General features: G+C 40.3%; 1 protein-coding gene across 3 annotated transcripts in view; it reads left to right on the top strand.

Annotated features, from left to right (window-relative positions):
- Window positions 1–21,948, top strand: part of UBE2E3 (ubiquitin conjugating enzyme E2 E3) — an 82,774-nt gene that overhangs the window by 53,149 nt on the left and 7,677 nt on the right. The gene's annotated exons all lie outside the window — the stretch shown is intronic.

The following is a 21,948-nucleotide window of genomic DNA, read 5'->3' as shown; positions in this document are numbered from 1 at the left end:
CCGAATCAGGTTTGGCCGAATCAATTCGGGACACTGACTCAAATCACTGAATCGAAACTCTGTCCCCCAAATCGTCCGAATCCGAAGCGAACACTAGTCGCTTCGCACAGGCCTAGTAGGTTCGCATCCAAATGTTTGTTCAATATAGGTCATGTGTTTTATAGTCATGCACAGTGTTGGCTGCATTGAAGCAGTTTCATAGTTGGTTTCCATTACTGAGCACATGCTGCTTTTGGCAGTAGTTTGATCATAGACAGTGTGTTTAAAAAGGTTTCCTTGTAAGTGAACGTAAGACAGACTTTTTCCCTCATGCTGATTGGGGGGAATAATAAATAGTATAATCAAGTTTTTACTGCATGAAAATATAAAGAAGACATCTTGGTTTAAATAGTAGCACAATTTCATTCCAACAGCTCTGATTCTGTGAAGTAAACCGTATAGCAGAAAGGGAATTGTGAAATGCCTTAAATGCTGTTTCTTAGTAATATCCAGGTTTTAAAAAAAATGGCTTTGTAGCACAAAAAAAATTTAACTCTAGCTGGACTAGCTGACAGAAAGGGCATAAGTCTCACTGGATTACTGACTACATGTTTACTTTAACGCATTAAATTATGTGACAGAAAATATTATGAAAACAGGGCTATATCTCAGTATGCAATATCGAGACATGGTAGATGAGTAATTACACCTAATTTGTATGTAACCTGATGAATTTTACAACAGTGGTAATTAAGTTTACTCTTGTCTCAGAATAAATCATACTCAAGGTCTCCTTTTAAAACATCACACAATTTAAGTCTTTTATCTTTTAAATTGCATCTGCGGTCAAATACTACAGTATAAATAATAAGTCTAAGGTCCTGAATGTAGTGTGACTGTTATAGCTCCGCTGCTTCTTGAGGAGAAAGGAGATTAGTCCATGTAAGATTTTTTTTGGAGTCCATGTACTCAGCTGAGCTGCAGTGTAAGCAAGTGGTCCATGTGCCCCACTTTGGAAAGGAGACTACTGATTCTTTACAGAAGGATGGTTATAAAGAGGATGGTGAACTGCAGTGTGGCTGCAGGATACAGGACAAGGAGCAGTGATCTTAAATTGCAGCAAGGAAAATCCAGGTTGTAGGTCACAAAGTTCATCTCACTATAAGGGTCATTAAGCATTGGGATAGATAGATAGACTATCTAGACAGGGTGTGGCATTTCTATAACTGGAAGTTTTTAAGAGCAGGTCAGACAAATATTTGGTTGGGATGATTTAGATAGGTATGGTCCTGCCTTAAACGGGGTTAGACTAGATGACCTCTTGAGGTCCCTTTAGCTCTGCTTTTCTATTATTCTATCTACTGACCAGTGTGAATATGGACAGAATGGGAGGAATTAATGGTTGCTTTTACATGAGTCTGCAAAGGAGGGTGTAATGGGCAGGTGTCTGTAGCACATCTTACTCTTTTCACACCTTTGGCATCTCTGGGCTGCTGTAATTTCTTAACTTGTTCTTAGTAAATTTTTTGAATCCCTTCTGTGTCTAACCAGAGAGTGTTAGTGTGATTCACCTGAGCACCTGCCCCAACTTGGAAGGGTTATTTCATAAATTAGCATCGCTAATAAGCACATGCAGTTGTATGAAGCTGTATTTACATTAGTTTGTTTGTCTTAAGCTGATTTTTCTGAATAAGGCAGTATCCCATCTGTTTTAGCAGAAGTTCCACTGCTTATCCATACTTCTGAAATAACTATAATTTCCAGTTGTCTTTAGCATTATACACTTTTTGTAGTGCCGAGTGCATTTTTACACACTGCTTTTATATCTTTTTAATGCATTATACTTCTCAAATACTTTTATTTATAGTAATTTTCATTAAAAGCTGGTATTTGTGTTTTATTTTTTAAATTACACTTTTATTATATTGGTTGTTTTGAGAATCTGCTGAACACAAAGTACAGTTTCCAAAATTCCCTGTTCCACAATCCAGGATCAGGTGTCTAAATGTCTTCTTGTTGAATAAGTTTAGATAAATTAACGTGCTTGAGTTTTTGAGAGGCAAGAATTCTTTTGGGTGGTATCTTTCACTGAACCAACTTCATACTTGGGATAGATGAATGTCAGGTAGATTATAATGGATGAAATTACTGTGTTTAAGTCCCTGGTTCTTAGCATGCAGTAGGCCAATGAATTCTGTTCCCATATTCATCTTGTAAAGGTGTTGGTCAGATTTTCTTTGAGCACAAGAACTGTGAGGTCAAATGGGGAGTGAGCTTTTTTTTCTGTGTAAAACATTCTCCAACCTGTGTTCTAGTATCCCTGTCATTTATCTTTTATGGTGATAATTTATTTCTGTTGCATAGTTTATCTGGTTTCACCCATATAGTTGTCATGAGGGCATTTGCTGCATTGTATGAGTTCGATCCTTATAGTTTCAAGAGTGGGACCAGCTAGGAATAGAGTCCATATATCCTTCCTGCTTGGTGCATGCCCCATCCTTTGGAGCACTTTGTCTCGTGATGCTTGTTTGTTCAAATAAAACGGGGTTGCATTGTGTTATTTTTAAGGGTTTGATTTTTACCTGCAGTAATCCTTGTAGAAAGGGATAAGCTACTGATTGGAAAGTGTTACTTTATTGAAGGAATTGGCTGAGGTAATTTTGGAGCCATTGGCTATCCTTTTTGAGAATTCATGGAGGTCGGGTAGGTCCCTTATGATTGGAAAAGAGCAAATATAGTGCTCATCTTTAAGAAAGGGAAGAAGGAGGATCTGAGGAACTACAAGCCAGTCAGTCTGACCTCTCCACCTGGAAAGATCATGGAGGTCCCCAATGACTGGAAAAAGGACAAATCTATCGCCCATCTATAAGAGAAGGAGGAATATCTGGGTAGCTATATTGAGGTCACCCTGACATCAGTACCTGGAAAGATCATGGAGCAGATCCTTAAGGAATCCATTGTGAAGCACCTAGAGTAGAAGGTGACCAGGAACAGTCAGCCTAGATTCAACAAGAGGAAGACATGCCTGATCACTCCGATTACCTTCTATAATGGTGACAAGTTTTGTGGAGGAAGGTTGAGCAGCGAATAGGCTGAAGAAATGGTCCCCAGTTCATCTGATATTCAACAAGGACAAGTACAAAGTCCTGCACTTGGGACAGAATAACCACTGGCACAAATACAAACTAGGGAATGACTGGCTAGGTTGCAGTACTGCGAAGAAGGGCCTGGTAGCCACAGCAGACCACAAACTGAATACAAGCCGGCAGTGTACTCTAGTTGTAAAGAAGGCCAAGCGTATCCTGGGTTGTATTAACAGGAATGTCACTTGCAGATTAAGGCTTAAAGTAATTCTTCCATTCTGTTAAATACTGGTGATGCCTTGCCTGGCCTACTGTCCAGTGTTGGGCCCCACACTTCGAGAAGAACATGGATTCTTTCCAAACTGTCCGCTGGAGAGCAGCGCAAATGATCAGGGGCCTAGAGATGAGACTTATGAAAAAAGGCTAAAAGAGCTAAGGTTATTTAGCCCGGGGGAGAAGACTGAGGTGGGATTTAAATATCTGAAGGGGGTGATTATGGAGAAGATGGAGATGGGCTTTTCTCTGTGGCTGCAGGGGACAAAACTAGGAGCAATGGACTCAAACTGTAGGAGGGGAAATTTAGAATGCAGATTAGGGGAAATTTTCAGACTGTGCGGTTGGGTCAGGCATTGGAACAGGCTATGTAGAGAAGTTGTGAAATCCTTGGAAACTTTCAAAAGCAGGTTAGTGGCTGGGTTGATTTAGTCAAGCATGATCCTTTCTTGAGCAGGGGACTGGACCAGATGACCTTGTGAGGTCTTTCGAGCCCTACTTTCCTATGATCTCACATGAGCACAGAACTATAGATCTGCTCAGTATTTCAGACCCTTATATCTTTTTGTGGAGAAGAGAAAGCCTTGTTTAATTAGACTTCAACATTACAGATCTTGTGGAAGACAAATTATAAGCTTTCTGGATATCTGGGCATTAGAAAGACAGAAAGGACCTTGTCAAAAGTGGATGGATTAGTGTAATCACATTCACGCCCTTTCAAACAGTTAATTTTTTAACATTCAGGCCAGGTAACTGGTGATCACAGTATTGCTCCTAAAGGAACAACAATAGGTAAGCCACCCTAATTGACGCTGGCTAAAACATCCGATTCTCGCTGCTTTTTGCTGTGTATATTGAAATGGAAATACGTGTCTCTCTTTCCAAGTTCATTGTGGAGTCTTTCAAAGAGTTGGTCTGTACAACTTACGAGTTCGGGCACACTGCCGAGAAGTTCACGTAGCTGAAATTTATGCCCTCTTCAGTGGAAAAAATGTCAGCCCAGTACTCATTAAATATTAAATTTGCTTTAAAATACAGTTTCTGATGCTTTGAAGCTTTGTACTTTTCTGCAGCTTTTTGGTGTTAAGAAATGTGTTGAGGCATCAAAGGGTGGGCTTCACAGTACCTATATGTTCCACCTTAGTCTCTCACCTCAGATTCTGTTGTTGAGGGTATTTCTTGTATTAAAGGACATCTCCACTCAATTTCTTTAGTCCAGCAATCCAAACATTCAAAAGGTAAAGATGCCGTTCTTAGCAGAAGGTATGCTCTGAGGTGAATTTGAAAATAGAATTTCTAACTTGCCGTGGTATTTTTGCACCCACTCATAATTCCAAGAAGCTTCCTAAAACATATTGTGGCAGTCATCATTAAAAAGTCAGAATTTACCAACTTGTACTATATTGTATTGTCAGAGATACCATCACATTTCCCTATTTCTAAACTGATGAACTGGCTACAGATTCCTTATTGCACAAATGTGAAAATGAAAAGCAAAAGCTAACCATTTTAAGTACGTAAGCAATGAGGTTATATGATTAAATTAGGGTGGAAGGTTGAAACAGACATTTACCCCCATTATCTCGACTTTTATTTTCATCCCGAGGTGCCCCTTCTAATCACACTGGTGAATACTACAGGCTAGATCAGCAATGCTGATTGTTATAATTAGGTATTATTTCAAGTATATTTTATTTTGCAAAATAACTTGGATCCATTACCAGGTTTCCCACTGTTTAAGAGCTAGATTCCATTTTGTTGTTTTCTTCCTTTAAGATTATTGTTCTCCACTTACTTTCAAGAGACCTGGGTCCTCCTATAGGTTTCCTGATGGTCATGATCCTTATGATGGCAGCATGCTCGTGAGTCATGCAGACTGATTCCTAATTCAGTTTCTTCCTGTTTTCTTTTAATGAAAGAATAAAAGTTCAATGCAGCGGGTGTGATTTTAGGAGGAGATAGGGAAATCTCTTATCTCTTACACAGTTATGCTGTACCTGCTTTACCCCAAATCCAAAAGAATACTGGTAGCTGATAATAAATTTCTCCAACTCTGAACTCGTAACATATTAGTTCCCATTGTTCATTCATCTTTGATCTTTGAGTATGATGACAAGGTAAATTTCACTGTCTCACCTCAGAAAACCAAAAAAAAAAATATCTTGCTGCCACAGTGATTACCAGCAAAAAACTCTGTTACATGTTACTACTCCAAAAATAGGGCATATTCATGACAAATTACTGAATTAGCAATTAACAATATTTAAATCGCATCCGTTTCTGAAATAAAGCATCTGACTTGTAAGCAGGAATAGGACTGTAATAGGAAAATTCTGGAGGGTATGAAAAGGTCAAGTGTTTGGGGAAATTCACATCTTTTTGCTCATCAGCTGGGATCTGGGTTTTCCATTTCCCATGGAAAAATGGAGTAAACTGTGGATTTTACCTTTTACCAGAGGCAAACCATTTTACCAGAGAAACCCATGGATTTTGCAGTTCTGCAAAGAGCTCCGTGTAGGCTGGAGTGTGAGGAGGGTGGTCAGGCAGGAGGTACCATGTTCATATACATGCATGAAAGACAGTAGTTCCTGCAGGTAAGTGGGGTGGGGGATTGAGGCCCCCATAGAGAGGGAGGGAGGAAGTGAGGGAGTTGGGTGGGATTGTGGCTGCGGCGGGCTGGAGGGAGTCCCCCCACTAGAGCTGGGGTTGGGGCTGCTGGCCAGCCATACAGTGCCTGGGGCTTGGGGCCTGGAGCTGCAATGGGCAGCTGCAGGTCCCCAGCTGGGAGCGGGATGGGGCAATGGGCGGTTCATCCAGGGAGTGGGAGGGGGGTGAGGTTGGCTCCCTGCTGCTGTGTGGACTCTGGAGGGGGACTCCATGCAGAGGGGTGGGCCAGCTCCCCCTTGTGCATGGGGTTGGGGTGGGATTGGGCACGGGCTGTGCACCCAGATCCTGCACAGCTGCGCTCTGCCCTGCAATTTTGCTGTGCAGCCACACTCTGCCCTGCAGCACCAGGTCACACCTGCTGGGCTGGGGAGGCCTGGGGGGGATGGCAGTAAGGTGGGAACTCACAGTGCACAGCCTGTGCCTGCCCCCGTGCCTGCCCCCATCCCCACCCCACATACAGATCTGGGGGGCCTGGGTCCCCCTGCTTCCCAGGATTGCACACCACGATGGGGAGACGCCCCCTCCCCCTGCCCACACCCATCCACAGGCAGCCGGGGGAGCCAAGCTCTGCTTTGCTGCAACAGCTGCTGCCTCCTGCTGGGGCAGGGGACTGCAGGCGCAGGTCCCTGGCCCCAGAGCCCTGGCAGCTGGGGGCCCTCTCCAGCAGGGCTGGGGGAACAGGGGCTGTGGGCGAGGGGCATGAGCAGGGTCATGGGATTGTGTGGGGGAGGGGAATGAGAGGCATCAACAGGGCCAGGGGGCTCTGAGTGCGGAGTGGGGGACACCAGTAGGGCTGTGGGGAGTCTTTAATTTTAATCCCAGATTTGGCGGGGTTTATTAGAGAATTTACATTTTTTTTTTATCATGGAAAACCAGGATCCCTGCTTATCACCTAAAATAGGTTAATACAGCATTGGGTCCCAAAGGGGTAGAAGATTTGGGCTTTATAATTGCCAGCTTTAACTTACTGCTGAGGGTTGCATTTTATAAGAACAGATTCTTAACTGTGAAAACAGTGTTCTCAAATATGATTGGATTAAGCCTGTGTTACCCTTGTAAAGTAAAGAATGAGTTTAATGAGCTGTATAGGTGAAGGCCGGGAACTTCTCTGAGAATGAACTGTGAAAGGCTGTGTGGCCCTCTCTGTGAGAAGTGGCAATTTCATTTTTGATAATTCTCACCACTTAGTACTATTTAGAGGGGTTTTTGTCATGTTGGTACAGCCCTTGAGATACTTATCCAGTACAACGTTTTGTGCGTCTGTTCTGTTTCGTTATGCTTTATCCATGCTTAATCTTTGATGTGGAAATGAATGGGAATTGGGGGGAAGAATTTTAGAGAAGTAATAGAATTAAACTGCAAAGCAAGTATATTTTGTACTACCAAGACTACAAAACCAAGAATTGACTTTGAGTACAACAATACAGTTTTCTTTGCAAAGGAAATAAGAGGGCTTGCTATCTAAGAGCTAGTTTACGTGGGTCCACTAGGAAATTTAAGATGAATCAAATAATGGCATGAGATTACGGTACATTAGTTTAAAAGCATTAAACACCTGTGTGGATTCTCCCATTCAGAATTACCAACATGTTTTCATTTATTAACATTAATTTCACCGGTTTAGTTGATTCATTTTAACTTTCTTGGGTGGCTCCATGTTCACAAGCTCTAATTTTTTGTTAAAGATATGGATAGTCTTTTTAAGAGAACAAAGCCTCATCATATTGCAACAAAAGCAGAGCAGCACAATCCTTGCTAGGCCAAGGGAGAGAACATTCACTGTGAAACATACCAAGAACCTTGGGTACTTATCTTCCTGGTAGAAAAATGCATATAGATTCATGTGACTGATTTCATAGCAACTTTCTTTCTTGGTTCTTCTCAAAGTCTCTGAACAAAATCAGTTCACTTTTTTCTAAATTACATTTTTCTCCTCTGCTGTTAGAAGAAGGATTTTCCACAACAGAAACATCTCTAAATAGTTTATTCCTAATGAGCCTTTTGACCTGAAATGCAGCCAAGGATAATTGTGCGTAAAATGAGTGGATCTTCTGTGCTGGAAAACACCTGTTTGCCGGATGGAGTTCAAATTCTCCTAGCTGGAAAAAAGTATTTAACATGTCTTTTGTCAGACGGGGGAAAAATATTAAATATTTATGCAGAAATATTCAAAGTGCCTGAGTCTTTTAGGTGCATAAGGGAAGCTTGATTATTTTCCTTTAAAGCAGTGTTGTCAAATATATAGCTTGCAGGCCAACAGAGTCATTTCGTGCAGTAAGCAGGTTTCCACATGGGCCAATAATTGGGGGTGAGGCTAGCAGGACTGCTGCCAGATTCCCAGTGCTGCTGAGTTCCAGTCTGTCTGGGGAGGCTCCTTGTAGTCTGGTTCTGACCCACAAGGAGGCCCATGGCCCAGGGACGCAGGATCTTGATGTCTATATTTCAGACATTGATGAAAAGTATTACACTGGGCGCATCTACACATGCAGTTAATATGCACAAGTAAGGAGTGGGGCTTATTGCTCTGGACTTCTTTGCTTCCAGGCACGCTGTTTCTGTGTGTGCCCAAGAGCAAAAAACTCTGGAGCATACTGCTCCAGAGTTTATTCATACACAGCATGTGGAGCCCAGTCAGAGCAGCCCGAACTGGCAGGGGATGCGGGAGGTCAGCCTGCCACCCCAGGGCTACTCTGACAGGGCGCCACGTGCTGCAGAGTGGGTAGGTGGGGCGCAAGGGTGCTTGACCACAGGGGCGGGCTGCCTGCCAGCCAGCCAGGACAGCATTTATACATGCACTGCTGCACACAAAAAAAGTCTCCACAGCAGGTTAGGACTTATATTTAGGGGCTCGCATGTAGACGCTGAGAAATTTACTGTGCAGTTGATTAGTCAACTGTGCAGTAAATGTCTCACGTAGATGTTCCCACTAAGTTGCTGCATTGATGGATATTTATTACAGCTCCACAACTTGTGAGCCATTGGAAAGGGTGGCATATAAATAGAATAAAAAAAATAAATATTTGTTCTACTCTTGGTTATTTTTATTACATTAAATTCACACTTTCATTATGCTAATTTATATGCAATGTGAATTCTCTATCTCCAAACTATGGCCTGGGACATAAGGGTGTTCTCTTTGTTGACACAGAGATGGCATATAATATACTGGCAGGAAATTCCAGCCTGGATTAATTAATGACATTTAATTTTTTTTAGATGAGTATTTCTCATGGCATATTAAAGGAGGCTTATGTGTGAAAGTTTTGGATCCCTTTGATCAGGGCCTTTTAGGGTTAACTTAGTGTAGTGGGCACTACACTGGCATTCAGGAAAGTTTGGCTCTCTGTGTGTGCCAGCACTGACTTCCTCTCAGCTTTTGGCAAGTAGTTTAATCTCTCAGTTTTTCAGTTCACCATCTATAAAATGGAGTGAGTAATATTTCACTATTCACAGGGTTCTGTATTATGTTTCCATTAAAGACTAAAAGTGAACCGGATTATACAGTAATTGAGGTCATGTAAGTGCTATAGATAGATTTGAAAAGCCAGATATATGCAGTTTACTGTTTTAAGTGAGATCCAAAAGGGAAAAAATGCTTGTTTTGCCTGGACTTCAAATGCCCTGTATATTACAACACTTGTAAAAATAGCATTCCCCAGAAGTGTTAGCCAGGGCGCTCATCTCTTCACCATGTCACACTTTTGTTTGCTTCAGTGGACTGACACCTTAACTTTAGATGACAGGTGATGCTTTGAATCAATATGGACTGTAAAAAAAAAACCTTGAAAGAAAAGTTGCATATCCATCCAAATGTTTTGGGTAGAGAAGGGTGTGATCACAATAAAGGAAAGTGTACAAAGCAAACGCTAGATGTAGTTCTTTCAGTAAGTAGTGTTGAGTGGAAGCAAGGTATAAACAATTTCTCTGGTAGATGAAGGAAGAAGGTCATTTCTGTAAGTGAGGACTGGTACTCTTGCAAGTGGTTTTCACATATGTAGAAAATAAAATGGCAAATATACCATCATTTATTTTACAGGGTAATTTAATTTTGACAGGTATAAAAACTGTCCTCTTGCATTGTCAAGTATTGAATTATTATGAAAATGTTCTGAAAAGGCTGGAAAATGTTTTCCTTATTCACCTAGGTCCTTGTCAGGTAATGATGTACTTACTACATGTGTGTTTGTGGCATAATTGGAGTATTACATTAATTTCAAGATGTGTCTGGTGGGTTTTCCTTCATAATTCAAAGTTCAGGTTCAGCATAGGCTCAGTATCTGTGATTTAGGTTTCTTGTATTTAAAAAACAATCTTTTTCAGATTTGCAGAGCACCCCATATGGTGTCTGGAGTGCAATATGTTTAATTACATGTCAACTATTGGAGTTTAGACTAAATCAAATTCAGAGTTGGTGATGAAGCAACAAAAGTTGTATGGTTTAAATTCGATATTTTATATCTTTATAGTTTACCAAATTACATCTTAGAGATTCTGTTTTTCAACAGAAAAAATGGCAAAAATTCTTACATATCTTTATGTGTATTTGAAAAATGGACTAAACCTGGCTAATATTACAAAATCAGTAAATGATAAGAATTAGGTGGGGTGTAAATATGCAAGAAATCACAATTCAGCGAGTTTCTTGCTACTGTAGCTTGTTCTGTCATATGTCTTCTGCCAAGGAAAAACTGTCAGCTTTCCAAAATACATTATTTGTTGTACCTCTGTGCAGTGTCTTTGACAGCATTATCAAGTGATCAGCAAATTATCCAGCTGTGTTTAGTGTATTCATTTATTTTTAACTGAAAAATAGTTGAAGGTTGGCAGTTATAATTGTTTTTTAAAACCTAGGTAACAACTGGAATTTTTCCTTTATACGATGCTAAAATTCTTGGGCACGAGCCCTTCACAGCTTCATGACCAAGTATGAATTAGCAGGGGATCCATAAGAGGAAAAAGCAGGCTTTCCAACAGTAATTTCTCAATTTCAGTCTTAAGGGCATGATATACTTAAGGAAGTGACAGAAGCAAGGGTTTGTACAGTAAACTAGACTCCATGTGTCTTCAATTACATTGGGCCTTTATGGATGTTTTAGAAACAGTAAACAATCCCTCTTCTTCAGCAAACAGACATACCAGATAGTTCAGTGGCAAATAAAATAATGACAGCTACAGCTATATAAAGAACACATTGACTGGAATTTTCTCTGTACAAAATTGGACATAAACTAGAAATTGATGAGATACCTTGTCACAAAAAGCAGTTTGAAAGCTAATTTGATCCATCACTATACACACCCTGCTCACTGAAAAACTTGTCCTGTGTCCTAGAGCTACAAAATCCTATCAGTCAAAAGTTACGGTGCAATAGTTAAATTTTCACTTGAGGTTGTTGCTGGCAAAGGCAGTGTAGTATTACGTGTGTGGAGGACCTGAGCACTGAGATTGCATGGTGATAAGCAATCTAGCAATTGCTGTACACTAATAAATAAGTGAATATATATCATATTGTGATTTCAGTCTTTGTGCATGCTGAATTCCTATTAAATGGCTCAGGATAGAAATCCACAAAAGTTTTATTTTAATTAATGCCAGATTCTGTACTTACAGTCTCTGAACAACGTAGCCAAGGTTGCAAAATACCAAAAGAAAGGTCAAAACCATGACTGAAAATGGTCTTCAGTATGCCAAAAATGAATGAAATCAAGAGAACTAATTCAGTAGCATTACATCTGTATCTTTAAATCTCTACAAATGGAATGTGGTTTTATGTCACTCCAGGATTGTATCTCGTGGCTCACCCTGCCTGCAAAAAACAACATGCTGTTACATTTTTATAAGCCAGCAATGTGCTCTATGAGCCAACAGTGTTCCCTCGTTGCAAAGAAAGCTAACAGTGTACTGTATTAGTAGGAATTTTGCCAGCAGATCGAGAGAAGTCTGTTCAGCACTGGTAAGACCACATCTGGAATAATGTGTCCAGTTTTGGGCCCCCAACTAAGGAAGGGAATGTGGACAAATTGGAGAGAGTCCTGCAGAGGGCAATGAAAATGGTTATAGGCCTGGGGAACACAACTTCTGAGGAGAGGCTGAGGGAACTCAGCTTATTTAGTATGGGGAAGAGACGACTGAGCGGGGATTTCATAGCAGCATTCAGCTACCTGAAGGGGGTTCTGAAGAGGATGGAGCTAAACCATTCTCAGTGGTGGCAGATGACAGAACAAGGAGGAATTTTTGTAAATGGCAGCAAGGGAAGTTTCGACTAAATATCAGAAGAACCTCTCTCACCGGGGGGTAGTAAAGTACTGGAACAGGTTACCAGAGAGGTTGTAGAATCTCCATCCTTCAAGATTTTTAAGATTTGGGTAGACAAAGCCTTGGCTGGGATGGTCTAGTTGGGAGCAGTCCTGCATTTAGCAGGGATTTGGACTAGATGCCTCCTGAGGTCCCTTCTAACTCTACTTTTTTGACTCTACAATACTGTGATTTCTGGACTTCATAAGCTATTAGCTGACAATGTATCCAGAAATCATGCCGACTTTTGAGTGGTTAACAGTTTTGCTCATTTAGAGGACAGATGTTACGAGTCTTCATTCAAGAACGTCTTCCCAGCACAACAGTCAGTTTACCATATTTACTCAATTCCAAGACAAGATTTTTTTTTCTTCATAACGTCTTGTTTTAGAATTAAGATTTGGACCACTCCCGCTGGGAGCTGCAGGGAGTAGCAGTGCAACCTCCTTGGCCAGGGACAATGGTGGCAGCACACAGGTTTCTCCTTCCAATGCCTGCGCCCAGCCAGCAAGGGAGACGGGGGGGAAAGGGAGACAAACAGGTGCTCTCTGTGGCGTGTCACAGGTGGGTCATCAGCAAGACCATGGTGGCAGCGCCCAGGTTCCTCCTTCCAGCACCTGCTCCCTGCCTGCCTCTCCTCCCCTCTCCTTCCATCTCCCCAGCTGGCAGGGAGCGTGCACTGCTGCCACTCTCCCCAACTCACGTAGGTGCTGGGGGTTGGAGGCAGAGGAGGGCATGGAAGGCAGCCCTAGAACCATTCCTGACATGCTGCTGTCCTGAACTGCAGGGAGTAGCTGTGTAGAAAGCCCAACCTAGCTGGGAAGGCAAAAGGTATTGATGTAAGATGATGGCCATCTTGATAGTTATTATCAGTGGGTCTGCTTTATTATAACTGATAACAAATTTAAAAAATTCTGTATGTGGAATCTAGTTATTGTGGATCAATTCAAGGTCATGTTGGATCCAAGTAAATGTGTAGGGTTGAGATCCAGAGGCAAAACAATTCTGACTATCATTAGACAGAGATCCCTGTAGGAGTTTGGGAATCAAAGGTAAATTCCACCCTGTTGAGCAGAAAGACTTGTTGAAGATTCTCCTTTTGCAGATGTTACCACTGGCACCATAGAGCTTGTCTGCCAGCATGGGGAAGTTAGTATGCAATAAGCAAGGGTGTGAATTTATAGCTCACAAGCTATATCACCTTAACTTGGCTCACTGACTGTAACTCACTCCAGTTCTAAAATGTAGCATGCTACTTCTCACCGTCATTTTAAGTGCTCGCAAAGTGTGTCCACATGGGGAGTTAGTACAAAGTAGCAAGTACTTTATATATCTATATAGATCCTGTCTTAAATGCACATTAGTTTTCCCTATGACAAATCCTGAGTGTTCATAGATTTCATGGACATTAGGGATGGAAGGGACCTCGGAAGATCGTCTAGTCCAACCCCCCGCCCAGAGGGCAGAAAGTCAGTTGGGGCCATAGGATCCCAGCAAGATTAGCATCCAATTTGCTCTTGAAGGTGTTCAGTGTCAGTGCTTGAACCACCTCCAATGGCAGACTGTTCCAAGTCTTGGGAGCTTGGACAGTAAAGAAATTCTTCCTTATGTCCAGCCTGAAATGGTCTTGTAGTAGTTTATGACGATTCAACCTCGTCATCCCTTGGGGCACTCTGGTGAACAAACATTCCCCCAGATCCTGGTGGTCACCCCTGATCAACTTATAGGTGGCCATCAGATCACCCTTGAGCCTGCACTTTTCAATTATAAGGATTTCCTCATGGGGAAGTACAGCCATTTTTCATTTTGGGCACATTACCCATACTTAGATGCTAAGATGATAGAGCAGTAGATGTAGGAGTCAGCATCGTACAACCTACAGATAGAGCCTGGCAGAGCTACTTTATCCAGCCCACAGTGTTGAGGGGCTTAGATTGTGTTTGGGTGGAGGGGGGCTATACCTGGGAAGCAGAGAGAAATAGCAGTACCAATACTGTTGGGGTGGGGAGTGGTGGCTGTGGCTGCAGGTCCATCAGCAGTGGTGGTAGCATGGGCCAAGTCATAAGTGATCATAAGCTCCATTAAAGTGGCCCTCTGCTGAATTTGTTGCCAACCCCAATATATAACTTAGGGAGAAGTAGAATATTTCTGGGAGCAGCATCACATTCATAGGTTGAATATCTGTGCAGGGACTAGGAGTCCAAATAGCAGTGGCTGCAGTGGGATGTGCTGAATCCATTTATTACCCAGCCTTAATAGTCACAGCTAGTCTAATTTTGCATGCGGGGCTAGCTACCTGTGGAGGTCTTTGGAGGAGAAGTGGGCAGGACCTTGTCCTAAATAGAGATTGTGGAAAAAAGGGCTGGAAGGGACCTTGATCACCCTACCTCAAAGAAGAATTAACTATATTCTTCAAAAACTCTTTAAAATCTTCAATGATGGAGATTCCAAAACCTTCAATTATTGTGCCAATTACAGTATATTTTAAAGCTATAATGCCGGTAACATATACTTACATACACACTGGGAATTTATAGTGATCAAGAGCCAGTATCTCTGAACTATGTAGACTTTACAGTCTACAGTAAATCTTTTCCAGTGTTGTGTGCTGAGTCCCTTTCTTTCTCTTGTGATTTTTTGTGGGTGAGATCTTTTATTGGACCAACTGCATTATATGGTTGAGATAGACAGACATAGGCAAATGTTTGGGTATTACAGTACCCAAGCCTCCCCAAGCATTCTTACTCTAAGCATTTGCAAATCCAATACCAAACTTTGAGTACTGGGCCTTTTAAGTATGTGGCTGCAGATCATGCTTAAATGTAGGCCTTTAATTTCCTTTCCTTTAAACTTCCTGATGAGTAAGTAGGGGGAGGAATGTATCCTATTTGCCCTGTAAATGGCTGCCTTGCTTTATGATGCTGTAAAAATTATAATGAGATTTTCACCTAGACTAAATTTGACCTTAAGGAAGGTCAACTATTTCCCTGATGGAGGACATTGTTCCGTGTAACTCTAATTCCAATTAGAGCCCAGGCTAGCTTCCCGTTTTATGAGATGCACTTGAGGAGGCTCCAATGTCAGCTTTAAGAGGTAGAGTTCTGAAAAGAGAGTTTAGAAAAGGTTTTGGTTGTTGAAAGCTTAACTACAGTTTCAAATAGCATGAAGTAAAGCACTTAAAAGCTTCTCAATTGAAAGTCATCTCTTTCAGTTCCCCATGGGCCAGAGCACAACATTTTTTCTTACTTAGAATTTTATTCTGTAGGATTTTTTGTATATCTGGCATATTAAAACTGGCCTAGAGTTTGCTAATTGATGCTACAGTGTAGTATAGAGAGTGACTGATTACTCTGAATATCGGGGTTGTATTCCAGTGTATGTATGGGATTGTATTCCAGGAAATGACTTCCACTTCAAATTAAAAAACAAACAAAACAGTCCCCCTGTAATATTCCCATGGTATTAGACAGCAACCTGTTGTGGTTACTGAAAAGATAAAGTATGACATTATCTGGTGCCACACAGGCATTTAGGGGAAGAATTTTTTTTGATTCAGGAGGTGGCTGCAGGATACCTCCCAAAGAAGCAGAAGTGTATTTGCATTTGTATAGTGCTGTGCCCAGCCTAATTAAATCAGCCTCTCAGAGGAGCTAATTAGCCTGCACATCACCTTAGGCACCCTAATGCAAAGCTATCTCTAGTCTACTAGATTTAGAGGTTGGTAAAGTATCCGGGGACTGTGTCCTGGAATTTGTTCCTTGAAAGTTGGTTGCTTTAAGTGTGTGTGAAACATGAAGTCTGTTATCCTAACCCCCTTTCCGAATTCCAAACTGCTTTTGAATTTGTTCCTGGTAAAGGCCTGGAGATGGTGCTTTGTCTATTCATTACTAACAACCTCTGCCTGGCTCCCCCTTCTCTTTGTCCACCTTGCAGTCTCTGCAGCTGGCAGAGAACTTGGGCATTCTTCACTATGAATTAAAGTGCCCTTAAATTTATTTTCCTCTCTGTGTAGCTTTCAAAGCCCTCAAGGGTCCACTTTGGCAGATGGGGGTCTCCGAACATCATTGCTGTCTTGACCATCTATCTACCCTTTCTTTTAACAATGCCTCTCAGATTAATGGCTGTTAGTTATAGTGTAGGAAGTGCTGTGGCTGCTTTATGCTACCTGAGGATTCCTACAGACTAGGAGAGTAGTAGACATAAATCAGTATTATGGTGGTGGCCACAATCTGGTGTAGATTTAATATTTTTCTTATGTTGTAGTTTAATATTTAAGTTACGGACAATGTGCCAGAAATGGAAAAGTCCTATTTGTTCATTAGGGTCACTTCTTCTGTTTTAAGAGCTCGCCAACCAATCACCTTTCTTGGGGGACAGTTTAGTAGCTGACATCTCAATGTCAAGAAACTTCTCTGATAATCAGTCCCTTTCCCCCCCCCCCCATTACATCCCATTAATATCAGTGCATTTCACAGGCTCATATTGCCTCTCATAATGAAGACCAGCACAGAACTTCAAACCTCACTAAATTTCATCCTCTTTCCTACTTATTATTTTCTAAGTTCCAGCATTATGAAAGTATGTATCAGAGGAAATTTTATGTCTAGCTTTATGTTCAGTAGCCCTAGGTTAGAAATTTTTGTCCTAGATTCTGGAAAGTATGTTCTGTTTATGCATTTTGTAATTAATTGTAACCAAGGATCCTGATCATCAGGATCAAAAAGGCATAAGAAAGAAAACCTGGAAAGGTGGAGTCAAACATGACATAAAATCATTAATTCTTTTTTACAAGCACTTTTATTAATTAAAATAAATTTATTTCCCAGGTTTGAACAGGTGTGTGTAACAGGTTGCAGAATTTGGCAGACTAATTCTGTATCATTTTAAACAGAAGTAATGCATATAGATTATATTCTGTGGAAAAAAATATACCTACCATTATTACGTCTTGTCAAAACAGTGGTGGCATCTATAAAATATATTGAGCTGAAAAAGGCTCCTACAGAACAGAGTACACTATGGTATTGATATAAATGCCATGGCAGTCTTTGTTTAAATAGTTTGAGCCTTTGATGGCTGAAAGGTTCTGGGTATGCTGTGCTTTGTTCTCTTTCTTGAAAGGAACACAAGTATGTCTTGAGATTTTGTGCAACGAATATTGATCATTGGCTTCTTTTATTGAAAGCCCCGAATCAGGTCAATCTTTCGTACTAGTTTTTGTGTTAAACTCTTTATAACTCTGTGCAGAATGCTTTATAAGAAGAGAGATGTAATATGACAAGGAATACTCTCATCTCTGTGGTCACAAAATGTTACAAATCTTAGATCATAAATCATTTCTCAGTTTATTTGTCAATTCTCCTGTAGTATCCTACGCATTTACAAAACCTTATGAAAGATCAAGTCCTTGCCCCCAAAACCTAACAGTCTAATGGCCTGTTCCTGCCTCCACTGAAGTCTGTGGTTAAGTACCCTTTGACTTCAGTGATGCTGAAGGCCTTGATCTTATAATTAGTGCTATGCATGTGATTCTTACTGCACTCACAGAAAGTTCACTCAGTGTGTACACTAACATTTTCCCCTAAAAGCACTGATGTAGACTAGTCTACAGGTTCTGACATCTTATTTTGCTAAGAACTCATCTCGAGGTTCTGTTATATTAAATCTCTTCTCACAGGTGATATTAAACAAGGTAGTGATCACTTTAGTCATTTACTTACAGTGAAATCCTAGCTGTGAAGGTTAATTTTGACTACTTTTTCTCTTGCCTGAATTACTGTACCTGAACCACAAGTCATCAGCATTAGAAATACACTAAAACTGCTGTACTGAAACTGGTCTCTCTCACTGACTTCCTAGGTATCTACATACTGTAGCATTGCATTCTGATTCCTAGGATAAACCATTTCCGAACCTGCCAAACTTCCTGTTTAAATGCAAGGAAGTTATCTCAACCCAGTTGGGTTTAATTTTTCTAGAGCTTAACTCATTTCTCAAATTCTGAAGGCTCAGATATTCTCATGTAGAGAAGCTGGTGCAGCTCTTTGGTTTGGAGAATACTGCAAGTTCTTGTCACTCTTTTAATCTGTGTACATGCTTCCTGTCCTATCTGTACTCCTCAGTGAAGCAGCATGATGAACATGCATTTAAGAGCCAGCTGTTTCCAGTCAATTTTATTCCATCAGAAAATCCATGTAAATTTATTTTAAAAAACAGTGTAGGTCTTACCTATTACACAAAATATACTCAAATGTGTAGAGCATAAATTTCAATATTACAACATTTTGTCCAATTTTATGTCTTTTTAAATGAATAGAACATCCTTATTTATAGCCCACAGATGGTGTCCTGCACAAATTTTGAATTTTCTGAAAACTAATGCAATAGAGCAGCAGGAGAATAGCTGCTAACTGCACGGGTATGCTGCATAGCCACAATACTTCAGTAGTCATCAGTCCTTGTGCATTGTCAGGATTTTGTATTCTAAAAGACAGGATCAAAGAGGGTGTTTTCTTTACAAAGATTTCATTAAAGTAAATCAGAATGTGCTCATTTTACAAATAGCCAGGTTCTTCAATAAAAGCAAGGAAAGTGTGGAACTAGTAACTATTTGATCTGGTCTCAGATCAAGAGACAGAGCCCTCCACTCCAAGAGGCAGATAGAGAAAAGACACAGTTCGTCAGTCACAGTCTCATGGTGGACTTATTTCAAGCACATGTCTAACTTCAAAGGAAGCAAGTCATCCCCTTGTACCAGCAGAGGTGAATAGAAAATTTCCCCTAACAGGAATTTCCATTGGTAAACAGTTGGCAGTCACCAGAGCCACTTTTGTTCCCTGAAAGTTGGTTGTTGCATACATACAAAACCATTAATATGCTATATTATCCTAGAATCCTAGGCTTTGATCCCAGATTTCATTCCTGCCCATTGATCCTGACTCTCAGCACCAAAAGGAGAAGGAAAGTCCCATGGGTGATGTTTACATGAATGGAACAGTACAGGGAGACGGCTCTGATCTAGAGGAGCCTAGTTTAGGGTTCGCCTGTGCTGTCTTAATTGATATTAGAGGCACCTGAGACTGAATGAGGGAACTGCCAGTGACTCCTTGAAGTTTGCCAGTTTCTACTGGGTCCAAGTTTCATTCTGATGTAGTAGAAAATCAAGGCAATTGACTTCAGTGAGTGTAATCACATGCTTTCCATTTGTTATGCAATTGAGAACGTCATTGAATCCGGATTTTCATTTCCACTGTTCCTTATGGTTGCCCAGAGCCCTGTATACTTGGTGTTCTGCCCATTGAACAGTTCTGCTATCCCCGTGTCACTGCTTATTGTATGGTACATATGCCATCAGTGCTTTGAGGGAACAGGTGTTGCCTTGTTTGCTTTCTGAGGGAGAGAGAATCATAGCTTTGTACCTTAAGCTATATTATGTTTTCTGATTTGTTCTTGAAAGTGATGTACAGTGAAAAAATTGAGTGGAAATAGCCTGGTGTGCTGTCTCGTCTGTGTAATCGACTCACATATCACTAATGTTTCATTTGCTGGAATGCTCAGGTCATTAATGAAGCAATGGGTTCTCTTGCGCCACAGGGATGGAGGTACCATTCCAACTGGTATAGTAGAGATTTCATAAGCTGCAATCAAGTGTAATAAAATGACCAACCTTTCAATTTAACAATTTTCTCCTTTATTTGAGTGTATTTATTGTAACAGTTTTATACTAGTTCTGACACTTTGACAGTCTTTTCTCAGTTGTCAGAGGGGTCTTAAACATTGTATTAATGCAGCATTTTCTTCCTCTGCTAATGAGTGTGAATAGTCTAACCTTTAAAACAGCACTAATATAACACAGAAGATATTAAATAATAAAATAAGAGTTATTACAGCTAGATGCTGGGCTGTTAACTGAAAGAGGCCCTTGTTGTGACTTGGTGAGTGATTACCAGATAGTTTGGCACAAGACTTGATGTTGTAGCCACACTTAATTGTGACTGATTCATTTGGCTGAAATATGTCGCTAATTTAATTCAGCTGTTTCATTAATCTGATTGAATTGCATCCAGCCATTAGAGGTGTATGAAAGAAAGGTAGCTGACACATGCAGCAGGAACACTAACCTCTGCATTAAACTATAAAACAACCATTAGGGCAACTAATGTTGAAATTGAATTGCTCCACAGAAATTTGGTTTCCAAGCATAAAACTAATTAGCTATATGCCTGATGAATGTCAAGAATTAATTAAAACATTTCAGTGGCCTATGTGGGTTTTAAATATTATCATTATTGCCCCAATATTTTTAGTTCTTACACTAATTGCTTTTTAGAAAGCATGAATGGAATCAGCTACTGTAACAACCTGACATATAAACAGTTTACTGCAGCATAACAACTTGACTTCCTCTCCCATATATTTTTGCTTCTCTTCCAAAATGTGTATGCAGGTTTTGATCCAATTTGTGCATTTAGAAACCCGAGGTTTTAGTTCCTGAATTTGTTACAGTAATCTCCATAATATGATTATCTTGGGTTTCTTTCTTTCTTGGGGTTTTGGTTTGTTTTTGGTTGGTTTTTTTTTGGGGGGGTGTCTTTTTTACAAAAAAAAAAAAAATAGCTCCAGTTCCATTTCATTTTTTTAAAAATTAAAACAGATGTTATTCAGAATTCCTGGTTGTTCTTGTCATGTAATAAAAAGGCTTGTTACTGATTAAATTTTTGGTACATAAAATGATCACAGACTAACAAGTATTATGAGTATTGATTGAAAGAAAATTCATTATTACAATTAGAATGAATGCTAAAAGGGCCATTATTTAAGACACAGGAGGTGTGAATGTCTGACAGTCAGTATTAAGGAAGAAAAGACTCTGGTTTTCTGGTCTGGACAGATGCAGGTCCTTGTGCTGCCACCATCTCAACCAGTGTTTCTTTCCAGTGCAATCAAGCTAGATCTAGCTGGCAGAGGATTCTGAAAATGTAGTCAAAGCATTACCATAAATAACATTTTTGTAGAAGATTACTTGTTCTTTTTTATGAAAAAAAGCTTACTTTTTCTTTGTAGGCCTGCTTGACATGGATTTGTTTTAGATATTTGCAAAAGCACATAGACCTTTGCTCACATTCCTACAGCATTAATTCTGATGGCTGAGAAGGTGTTAGTCCATTCTTGTATAACCAGTCTTGTAATATTACCATCATTTCAAATGCCAGAAAATTTGTATAATATGTCCTTTCATTGCTGAGGAATGTATGCCTAGTATTACATAATATACAGTTGATCAAAAATGACTTTAGAAGGTCTGTTAATTATAAATGACAGTTTACTGTAGTTTATTTGGAATGACGGTATTAAAAAGAATCAAATTCTGTTTCCACCAAAAATATATGTACATATCTCTCCATTCATTTTTGTATAGAAAATACCAAATTTTACTCCACATAATATCAGGCTACTGCCTGTAAACACCTCTGTACACACTTATCACATTTTCATACCCCTGAGAAAGTCAGAGTGTGTAAGATATATATGTTTTTATTAGCATGTCTTAGGCAGAAGGGACTGCACCGTACAGAAGCTCACTGGAGGCACATACAAAACATAAAAATGGGAATTATGCTTTAAAACAGTGGTGGTCTCTCAATGCTCAGTT

This window comes from Crocodylus porosus, unplaced genomic scaffold (genome assembly GCF_001723895.1).
Source record: "Crocodylus porosus isolate Cpor-Errol unplaced genomic scaffold, CroPor_comp1, whole genome shotgun sequence".
Classification (NCBI taxonomy): domain Eukaryota; kingdom Metazoa; phylum Chordata; order Crocodylia; family Crocodylidae; genus Crocodylus; species Crocodylus porosus.
Note: the sequence above shows the minus strand (reverse complement) of the source record. Positions and strands in the feature narration are given on the sequence as shown.